General features: G+C 37.1%; 1 pseudogene; it reads right to left on the bottom strand.

Moving 5' to 3' along the window:
• Window positions 1-1327: 1327 nt before the first annotated feature.
• Window positions 1328-10010, bottom strand: LOC113526061 (acidic mammalian chitinase-like; annotated as a pseudogene).
• Between the last annotated feature and the right edge of the window lie 722 nt (window positions 10011-10732).

The following is a 10732-nucleotide window of genomic DNA, read 5'->3' as shown; positions in this document are numbered from 1 at the left end:
TGCCTTTACAAATAATGAAATTAAATGTTTCTACATTAAAAAAATACTATAAAGAGCAGTAAACAGTAATAAATGAAATAAAGTCAATATTTGGTGTGACGATCCTTCGCTTTAAAAAAAAAAATAGTAGTCTCAGGTACAATTAGTGCAGTTTTATAAGGAAATGAGCTGTAAGTGTTACTGAGCATCTTGCAGAAGCAGCCACAGTTCTTCTGGAGACTTTGACTGTCGACTCGCTTCTTATTTTTGCAGCGAAACCCAGCAGCCTTCATTGTGTTTTTTTGTCTGAAAAGTGTCTCTTATGTAATCTGCTGCTTTCTTTACTGACATACAAACATTTTTCTGTAACATTTAATTTTGTGCTGGAAAACTAATGTTTGGAATCTAAAATGTTTTTGTACGGAATCAATAATGTAGAAGTCATAAAATAAAAATCTATAACAAAGTTTGTACTAAAAAAAATAGGGTGCCTAAGACTTTTGCACAGTACTGTATATTACATATTTAACATAAATGACAGGTTTATATTCATGTAACAGCTCAGGAATTTGTGTGGTGGATGCTCCACATAATCTAAGATTAATAATAAACACGGGCGATTACTTTTTACTGTACCAAGACAACTAAAAGGACCTTTTTTGCTCGCTGAATTTTGAATTAAAATCTTGGGTGCTTGCAGTCTCCCCTCATAAGTTTGAGCATCAAAAATCAGGTCAACATTGGCATTGTAGCAATTATCAAACAGAACTTTATACTTATGGTTTATTTACAATGTGTACGTTACACCACTGCTACAACTCCAGGGGATTCTGGCTGGTGCCTATATGGTTAAGTATGAGATGTATGTCATGTTCATTCCCATTTCTGTGAAAGGCAGTTAATTACAAGGTTCGCCCCTTCTCTCATAAGGAGAAGCTGTGCATCCAGAGGCAGGACAAACGAAGAGTGCACTGTCCAATATATGTTCAGATGTTTTTTTTCTGCACAAAATGCACCTGTCCACGCTCCATTCACTCCCACTGAAGCTGTGCATCTGGGCATGGCTCAAAACAACATGTTAAAACACAGTGTACTTGAAGCTGCCATAAACACCAGACATGCACAGGCTTCTCTAAGTGTCTATCAGTGCTGTGTTGGGGGCTTCAAAGGAGACTGTCTGCCAAAAACAGTTTGAGTTAAATGAACAAACAGCCCAATATTGCAGTGAGATATTTGTTCATTTGATTCAATAAAATATTGAATACAACTAAGAGTGATGAATAATACAGTCACTTTAACATTTTTAATGAAAGCCAGTCTTCCTGTGTAGGTTACAGGAGGTGCATTATCAGGAATTATTCATGCATGTACCCTGGCCAGTTCCCAGGCTACTCTTGATGGTGTTAATCAGAGGGTATTTGCCCTGGTTGCAGAAGGTGCCACTGAAGTCATCCAGGTCCAGAGTCCATACCATAGCACCTCCAAAGTTGTTGTTCTTCAACCAGTCAATCTGTAAGATTTTGAAATAATGGCCATCACTGTGGACCCTAGTTGCTGAGAAATGTGTTGTCCAAACTATGTGTGCTCCAAAACTTCCATTGACCCATCTATAGATATTTAATGCCATGTGAATGGAAAATACCTTGATCTGGAAGCTCTTCATGTTGTCATAGCCAGCCCAGACATTCTGGCTGTTGTAGGCATATGGAACATCCTGAGGGGCATCCCAAGCCTGAGTGGCTCCTTGAGACAGGAAGGTACAGATCTGGAAAGAGAGGAATGGATTAAAATGTGAGATCAATATGAGGATAGAATGTCAAAATACATTACAAGCTATCTTGAGCCTCACCTCATAGTAAGCCCAGAATCCACTCTGCCTGGTGTAAGGTCCAGCGGGTCCAGGTCCAGCAGTGGGAGCTCCAACACCAGTACTGGCAGAGCTAGCCAGCATGAAGGTGTGTCCATAGGTGGGGAATCCAACAAGCAGCTTCTCGGCAGGAGCACCGTTGCTCTTCCAGTAGTTCATAGCATAGTCCTGAAGTGGTAGAAAAAGGAAATCAGCTCTCACTAGAAATCAAACATTACTATTTAATGGCTTAATGGTTATGGGTATTAAGGTAGACGTACCACATTGAAGTAGATGTTAGATCCCTGGTCAGCTGGTCCACTGTACAGAGGGCTGTTCTCACCCGTCTGCGGCTCCCCAGATCCATGGAAATCATAGGTCATGACATGCAAATAGTCTAGGACCCTGAGGAAGCGAGAGATATAGAGGTCAGCTTACAGGAGAATCTGTTATTTCTCTGTCAAAATGTTTAATAGGACTTCATACGAACTGGCCAATCTGGGCGATCTGGTATCCGGAGTCAATGGTAGCCTTGCTGGCGGAGACAGCAGCCGTCAACAAAAGACGAGGACGGTTGGTCTGTTGGCCCTCAGCCACAAAGGCAGACATCATTTCCTATTAAACCAGATATGGCAAAGTCACTAAACAGACAGGAAAAATAGGGAAAAAACCTGTCTCTCAGGAGTTTGGTAAGATGAGAGCTATCTGTTGGTGGGGGAGGCTAATGCAAAATGACTACAATCTTCAAATAAATCAAATTGCAAATTGTATGAATCTGTCTTTTTATGGCCTAAGAGCTTCTCACACTGAAACCTCCATGTTTGTGGGCTGTTTTGCACACTATGTCAGTATGCCAGTGCATACCTGAACCAGGGTGGTGTAGAGTTGTTTATCCTGAGGAGGGCTACCACGGGCACCAGGATACTCCCAGTCAATGTCCAGACCATCAAACTGATACTGCCTCAGGAAATTAATCACAGAGTTGATGAAAGTCTGACGGGTAGCAGAGGTGGCCACCATAGCGGAAAACCTGAGCAAACAAATGAGTGAGTGACCGAGCTGCCTTCTGAGCTGCCGTTTGAATCAGGTCACAAGACTTTACATACTTGGCAATGCCAAAGTTCCAACCACCGATAGCCAGAAGAGTCTTCAGGTTGCTGTTCCTGTTGAGAACATAAAGAACATTTAATTTTCCTCTCTTAAGCAAAACACATATATACACAACAGAAAAAAAATGGTTTAACTTTATTCATTAGAAATTACTTAATATTTGTCAAAATTTAGTCAACTGTGGGGAGAAATGTGATGAATTAATCTTAATCAGCCAGCCTAGTTCGATATCAAATTAAAACCAAAAGGTCATGGATGAGCTTTGATATTGGCTTGACAGAGCTGGCTAAACACGCTAAAAGAGTTAAACAATATTACAATGTTTTGTCATTTTGTTGTTCTGAAATGATAAAACATACAACAATTAAGTGTGTAAAGATCATACAAAAGGCTACATTTTAATAATATGTAAAGGTTAAAGTGTTAAAACTTTAAAATGTTGCTATAATATACCAGGTGATTGCTAGGGTATTCCTAGATGGTTGCTATGCCAACCCAGTGGGTGGCTAGGATGTTGTTACGTGGTCGCTCTCATATTCCAGTTGTCTGCTAGGGCACTACTAGGTTGTTGCGATATCAACCACTCTGGTTGCTATGGTGTTGCTAGGTGGTTGCTGTGCTATCCCAGTTGGTTGTTAATTGGATGCTATGCTAGGAGGTTACAATCTGATCCCAGCTGGTTGCTAGGTTGTAGCTAGTCAGTTGCTAAGGAAACGCAGCTGGTTGCTAGGGTGTTAATTGGTCGCTATCATAGTCTGGCTGGTTGTTGGGGTTTTTATTAGATGGAACAATGCACCTAATAAAATTTAATTATCTTCAGTATATCTGAATGAAGAAAGACTCAAATCGTATCAAAGCAGGAGCAACAAAACATTTTCAATGTATTCCTATGGGCAAAAAAACAAAAACAAAAAAAAACACACTTTGTAGCAACCATAATTTCCAATCTCTCCCTAAAACACATACACACTATTCCTGTCTAGTACCTATGACTGCACTGAATTTCTGTCAAGCCAACGTAATAAATCAACATACTGGTTCTTCAAAGCCTGGAACTCTCCATAAAGCTTCACGTCATTCCACTCGTAGGTGGTAATCTCATTGTTGTTCATTCCAGCAAAAGCGTAGATCAGATGGTCACACAGACATGGGTCAATGTTGGTGGGGAAGTACTTTCCTGCTCCAGGTCTGTACTGTCCCCAGTTTGTTGAAGTAACATGACAGGATGTAGGAGGATCCTAGGTGAGAAAGGAAGAGGGTAAAGGAGTTATTTAAAAAGCTCTCCGATTTAAACTATTTTAAAGCTTTTTCTGCAGTGTGGATGAACCATATAAAAAGAAAATGACAAGTCTGGAAAGTATTTCAACAAGAAGCTTACCTAGCTGCACATGCAGCAGGAGGGCCAGTCCTGGAAATGAAAAGAAGACACTTTACATCTCAACATATGACACAACAACAATTCTACCATATATTATATGTTGTGTAACATATGAATTATTTGTCTATGTTGTTAGCAACATTATTGTTAGCAATACACAAGCCTACTGATCTAAATGAGAAAATACAGAGTTAGTATAATTCGAAGTGCATCTAAGTGTATACGTTAAGGAATGACAACATTGGAAGCAAGTTTGCTAAAAGTTTGAACATTTGTGCCATTTATTTTTCTAGATATTTCCGTCATAAAATTCTATTATAAAATGCTGTGCTAAAAAAAGTAAAGGCAGGTTGAGGTTCCAACTCACCAACACAAACCAGAAGCTTGCCCATGATGCCTGTGTGCAGTTCAGCGTAGACATCTACCCATTTATACACCCTAACCAACACCACATTCCTTATTTCCTTCTCCGTCACTTGTTTACCCAGACTTTACCCAAAATTTGATAGCCATCAGCACTTTGATAGAGATTAAACAAAAATAACTGCCCAGAAATTCTTTATCTGCCCTTGTGTTTAAGGGTGTATTAAATGTTAAATGTGTTAATATTGCCACTCATGGATGCATAGAAAATTGCAAATCAATTGTAATAGAATATTTTTTATGTAGAAAACAAAAAAAAAAATGTTCAAATACTAAACAGCATAATCATGCATGTATTTAATAGTAACTGTAAAATTATTTCTAATTGTAGATTTTTGGACATGATGACTTTTTTTTTTTGTATATTAAAGGTCATTGTGTTGTAAAAGCACACGTATCTACACCTTATGATAAACTTTTCCATTAGAGATTAGGTGTTAAATATCAGCTAATCAAATTATAGTCATGCTTATAATTCTGCAGGAGGTTTGGCTCATGCACTGAGTAAATAAAAAGCGAATGTATAATTAAAGATAATGAAATAATATCTAAATGTGGAACAAAAATAATCTAATGGAAAAAATTGAGAGCCTAATTTACTACTCTTAAAAAAATTTCTATTAAATTTGATCATGCTTTGGAGAAAGAATGTGAAAGCAATGTAATGGTCATTTAAAATGGAAAGTAAATGCAAGCAAAAAAAAAAAAATTCTAAGTAAATGTCTGTCACACATATTGGGCTCTGACAACTACCTGTCAATAATAATAAAAAAAAATCTTTTTAAAGTTGTGTCTTTGAAATTCCATTTTATAATCTTTTCATTAATTGATGCTTCATATGGTGATTTATTACATGTACGCAGAGTAAACTTTACTCAGGAAAAGTCGATGTAAGCAGGTGTTCTGTTGTGGGCCAGGTACTCGGGTGCTAAGTTCATATGGCCTCAATGGAAGGGCATGGAAGGGCACATCCATAGCTCAGTATTTCTCATTATAATACTTTATGGAATTAAGCAAAGTTTGAGAGAAAACCCAATCATGAAGTTCCACCTTCCTCCTGGTTAACTTTCTACAAATTCCCATCCCTTTTTGTTTCTTTTGACCAAGCTTCCACACCTACAAAACTGCAAAAAAGACATCTTAGCAAGTGAAAATATCTTGAGTATAGTAAAATTGATCTAGTATTTCCTATTATAGATTATAGTAAACCTATTACAAGATTATTACACCTATTTTTAAACATATTTACTGATTTCAAGCTTGAATTAATCTTTAATTGTATAGGCAGATAATTTAGCTAATTGTAAGCATTTATTTCTAAAAAGAAGCAAATTATCTGCCAAAAGAATAAGAAAATTTAAAGCTTGAAATTAGTAGAAATGTCTAGAAATAATCTTTTATTTGGTTTATTGTAATCTTATAATAGGAAGTACTAGATACATTTTACTACATTCAGGATATTTTCACTTGCTAGGATATTTTTTGCAGTGCGTCTCCCCATCTCCTCCTGACTATTTAGCAATAGTAAGCATTCAGAAACCCAAGTTCCACTACTGCATTTCCACAATCGTTCTTCATATCATTTAGGTGTGATCTTTACTATCAAAATGTATGTCAGGTGTAGATCATCTAAGCAATATTGCGATGAACTTACTCCATTAAACAGTGATCGAGTAGTTTGCTTTGCCCCACCCGCTATTCCAATTACAACTGGATAAGAAAAGAGAGCAAGAATAATAACAAGAGACCACTCCTAATAGAAACTAAAACTAGGCTTAAATTACTTATCACTTAGACTTAGAGCAAGACAATAGCAGAAGCCAGCATTTCAGCTGATCAGCATGAGTATGACTTTAACTGTTCAGTCAGTCTTAATTTCCTGTAGGATCCAATGGCTATCAACTGGAGAAACAATTTTTGTAGGGTGTGTATTAATGTCTGCTGGAATCAATAAGATCACAGAGGAAACTACAGTTGCCCTGAATGCAGAGAGAATTTCTCTCCAAGGCCTGTTCTATGCAGAAACAACACGTTGGCTGAAGTGGTGGAAAAACTGAAGAAAACAACTTGTTTTGCTCACCATTATGCTGGACCTGGAGAAGTGGAGTGTGATTACTGCATTGGCAAAAAATAAAAAGCCATCAAATCCTGTCTGATGTGCAGCCCTCTTCTTAAACCACATCTTGAAATTCCAAATCACAAGCTGGTCAAAGCTTGCACAGAATTACGAGAAAGGATCAGCAGTTGACATGACAAACTGATGGAAATCTACTGGAAATCAAACTGACCAGAGCTGTATAAGATATTTGTGTATGGCGGATGAACACAAAAGTCATAATACCACTTCAGTTTCAGCACAAAGGACTAAAAAACCTTCATGTCTTGCCTGGAAAAGATTACTTATATTATGAAAAACATACTTCATATATTTTGGTCCATTTGGAAAAAGTTTTATGACTTTTTAGAAAATCTTGATGGTAACTCTTTTATAGACTTATTAAGGAGTGAAAAGATATAAACGATTCAAGAGGTTAATACTGTTTTTGTACATGCAGATCTAAGGGTTTTGTTCCTTTTTCAATCATTTTATTATTGTGATTATTATTATTGTTTATTTTTTATTTGGCTGCAATGAAAAATCCCAATTACTGTATACTCTTTATGGTCTTTATAATGTCTGACAAAAAAATATTGTTACAAAAAACAGGTGAGAGATATTTAAAAAAAATTGCTTTATGCATATTTCTAACCTGCAATGAGTTACCAGTGAGATATCTATTAGTTGTACTGGCAACTTTGCACAGGATCACCTATGGTGATGTGTTTTTTTTTTCAGCCTCAGTTGCATATGAGTCAGCACAGCCAGGCAACATTTTGTCCTTGTGGTAGACACTTTTGACAAAACAATTTTAATCCTTTATATAGTTTATAGTCTCACATCAGAGAAAAATCTTTAATTATTTAAAGAAATAATTTAAAAATGTAACCCTTTAGCTCCAAATTTCTTTATCTATTTTGGTATAATGCCAGTCAATAGTTTTTATTTATATTAATATTTTAATAACCTGAAGAAATGGTTTCAGTTTAAGTACTCTAGAATTAGAAGAAACAGAAACACTCAAAAAGCACACAACATAAAGTATATTGTCAAAAGATAACTGCCCAGAAATTCTTTATCTGCCCTTGTGTTTAAGGGTGTATTATATGTTAAATGTGTTAATATTGCCACTCATGGGTGCATAGAAAATTGCAAATCAATTGTAATAGAATATTTTTTTATGTAGAAAACTAAAAAAAATGTTCAAATACTAAACAGCATAATCATGCATATATTTAATAGTAACTGTAAAATTATTTCTTCAAGTTGATACTCACACATTTGTCTTACAGTTTATATTAGACAGTGTTAGTATCAACTGTAACACAATATACTCTATGTTGTGTGCTTTCCAGAGACTAACAGTAACTTGCAGTCTTACAGTAAGTGCTTCATCAATGCTCTCGCCTAAGCAGTCATTCAGAGTCCTGTTACAATCTGAGCATGGATGATGAACAAGTCCTTCAATACAAAGACTAGCAGGTTATAATTTCTTTGTACTCAGATGGCGCTGGAGAGCAAAGAATCCAGGAGAAACAGAAGACACTGCAGGAGCTGAAACAGGCTGTAAACAAGCTTAAGGTGATTTAAGAGCATAGTATGGCTCTCAACCAGTCAGATAAGCCTGGAACGTAAGAATCTTTACCCACATGATGTGGACTATAAATGTTTTAGGGTCAAAGAAAGACAGTGATATTTATGCTTTCAGTATATCTCCATCTTTATGCTGCCTCCTAACAGAGCTCTGCACAGGAAGCAGTTAGATTATCTTTACTGAGCTCATCAGCTGACTGGTGAAAAGGCCCTCAGAAGTGATGGAACAGATCAGAATTCAGGAGAAGGCTGAACTGAATCGAGCTGAAGAATTCCTGAAGAAACTGGAGCAGGAGCAGGAGCTTACCCACTCAGAGGATCCCATCCATTTTCTCCAGGTATCTGAGAACAGAAAGAGGTATTTCTCAGAAAGGAACCAATAAGTATACTTGTCTGAAATGACAAATGGGTCCTTGGTATCATTTGGTATCATCTATTAGTTGTACTGGCAACTTTGCACAGGATCACCTATGGTGATGTGTTTTTTTTTTCAGCCTCAGTTGCATATGAGTCAGCACAGCCAGGCAACATTTTGTCCTTGTGGTAGACACTTTTGACAAACCAATTTTAATCCTTTATGTAGTTTATAGTCTCACATCAGAGAAAAATCTTTAATTATTTAAAGAAATAATTAAAAAATGTAACCCTTTAGCTCCAAATTTCTTTATCTATTTTGGTATAATGCCAGTCAATAGTTTTTATTTATATTAATATTTTGATAACCTGAAGAAATGGTTTCAGTTTAAGTACTCTAGAATTAGAAGAAACAGAAACACTCAAAAAGCACACAACATAAAGTATATTGTCAAAAGATAACTGCCCAGAAATTCTTTATCTGCCCTTGTGTTTAAGGGTGTATTATATGTTAAATGTGTTAATATTGCCACTCATGGGTGCATAGAAAATTGCAAATCAATTGTAATAGAATATTTTTTATGTAGAAAACTAAAAAAAATGTTCAAATACTAAACAGCATAACAGCATTCAAATACTAAACAGAATTCCTGAAGAAACTGGAGCAGGAGCAGGAGCTTACCCACTCAGAGGATCCCATCCATTTTCTCCAGGTATCTGAGAACAGAAAGAGGTATTTCTCAGAAAGGAACCAATAAGTATACTTGTCTGAAATGACAAATGGGTCCTTGGTATCATTTGGTCTGAGATAACTGATTGCTCTGGTACACAATCTTTACCTTATCTTTTTGTGAATCTGAGGCATTGCTATAAATTAACATTTCTCAATGCATGTGATGCAGTGAGGAAAGCTCTCACTGATCTGAAAAAGTGAGTAGAATTCAATTCAAAAACTCCCTGAGACGACATGAGGAAGAAACCGTGAGAGGAACCAGACTCAAAAGGAAACCTATCCTCATCTGGGTGATAACGGATAGCGCAATTAAAAACAATTCCTTTCTATAACTGTGTGCTATATGGACAAATAGTGCAATTGTGTAACCAGGAAATTCATTATCATTAGTTTTCACATGAAGTCTGGTTTATTGAACCTGTCCACTGATGGAGACCTGAGTGCTTGAGGCAGCCTCAGCCCCAAAGCCACCACAGCAATCACAGTCCCAAGTCATCACGGCACAACTGACCATATGAGATCCCCAAGCCATCTCCACGGCCCCCAAGCGGCACCATCCCCAGCAATCCCAATGATCTTCAGGCCATCCATGTGGGGCCGCCCCCAGCAGCAGCGAGTAGAAGAATTTGTATTGAGAAATTAAGCAAAATAATTCACAAAGATGCTATGAGCTGTCCTGTTGTGAAACATAATAGAGGACATGTAAAGGTCTCAGTCTGTATTCCTGAGGATCACATGCCTGAATATTTTTGTGCTTCTGATATTTAATGACCTTTTATGAGTTATGTTATGAGCTATGTGCAGTGCTCTGATGCCCCATATCTAATATTGCAAATACATTTACAAACAACTACACAGAAATGATCTATGATCTATTTTATGACTAATAACACAGCTGCAGCAGTAATAACAGTAATAACAGCCCCCCATCCCACCAGGGAATGACCCACAGGAATGCGCCACAAGACCTGCTGTGTTGGAGATGTTCTGACCCCATCGTCTTGCCATCACAATTTGGTCAAAGTTGCTCAGATCCTTATGCTTGCTCATTCTTCCTGCTTCCAACACGTCAACTTCGAGAACTGACTTTTCACTTGCTGCTTAATATATCCCACCCCTTGACAGGTGCCATTGTAATGAGATAATCATGTTATTCACGTCGCCTGTCTATGGCTGATCAGTGTATAATCAGCTGAGCTTTACATTTGTTACGTCTTT

The sequence above is a fragment of the Pangasianodon hypophthalmus genome, chromosome 5, assembly GCF_027358585.1.
Source record: "Pangasianodon hypophthalmus isolate fPanHyp1 chromosome 5, fPanHyp1.pri, whole genome shotgun sequence".
NCBI lineage: Eukaryota > Metazoa > Chordata > Actinopteri > Siluriformes > Pangasiidae > Pangasianodon > Pangasianodon hypophthalmus.
The sequence above is the reverse complement of the archived record's forward strand: the minus strand, read 5'-3'. Positions and strand labels throughout refer to the sequence as shown.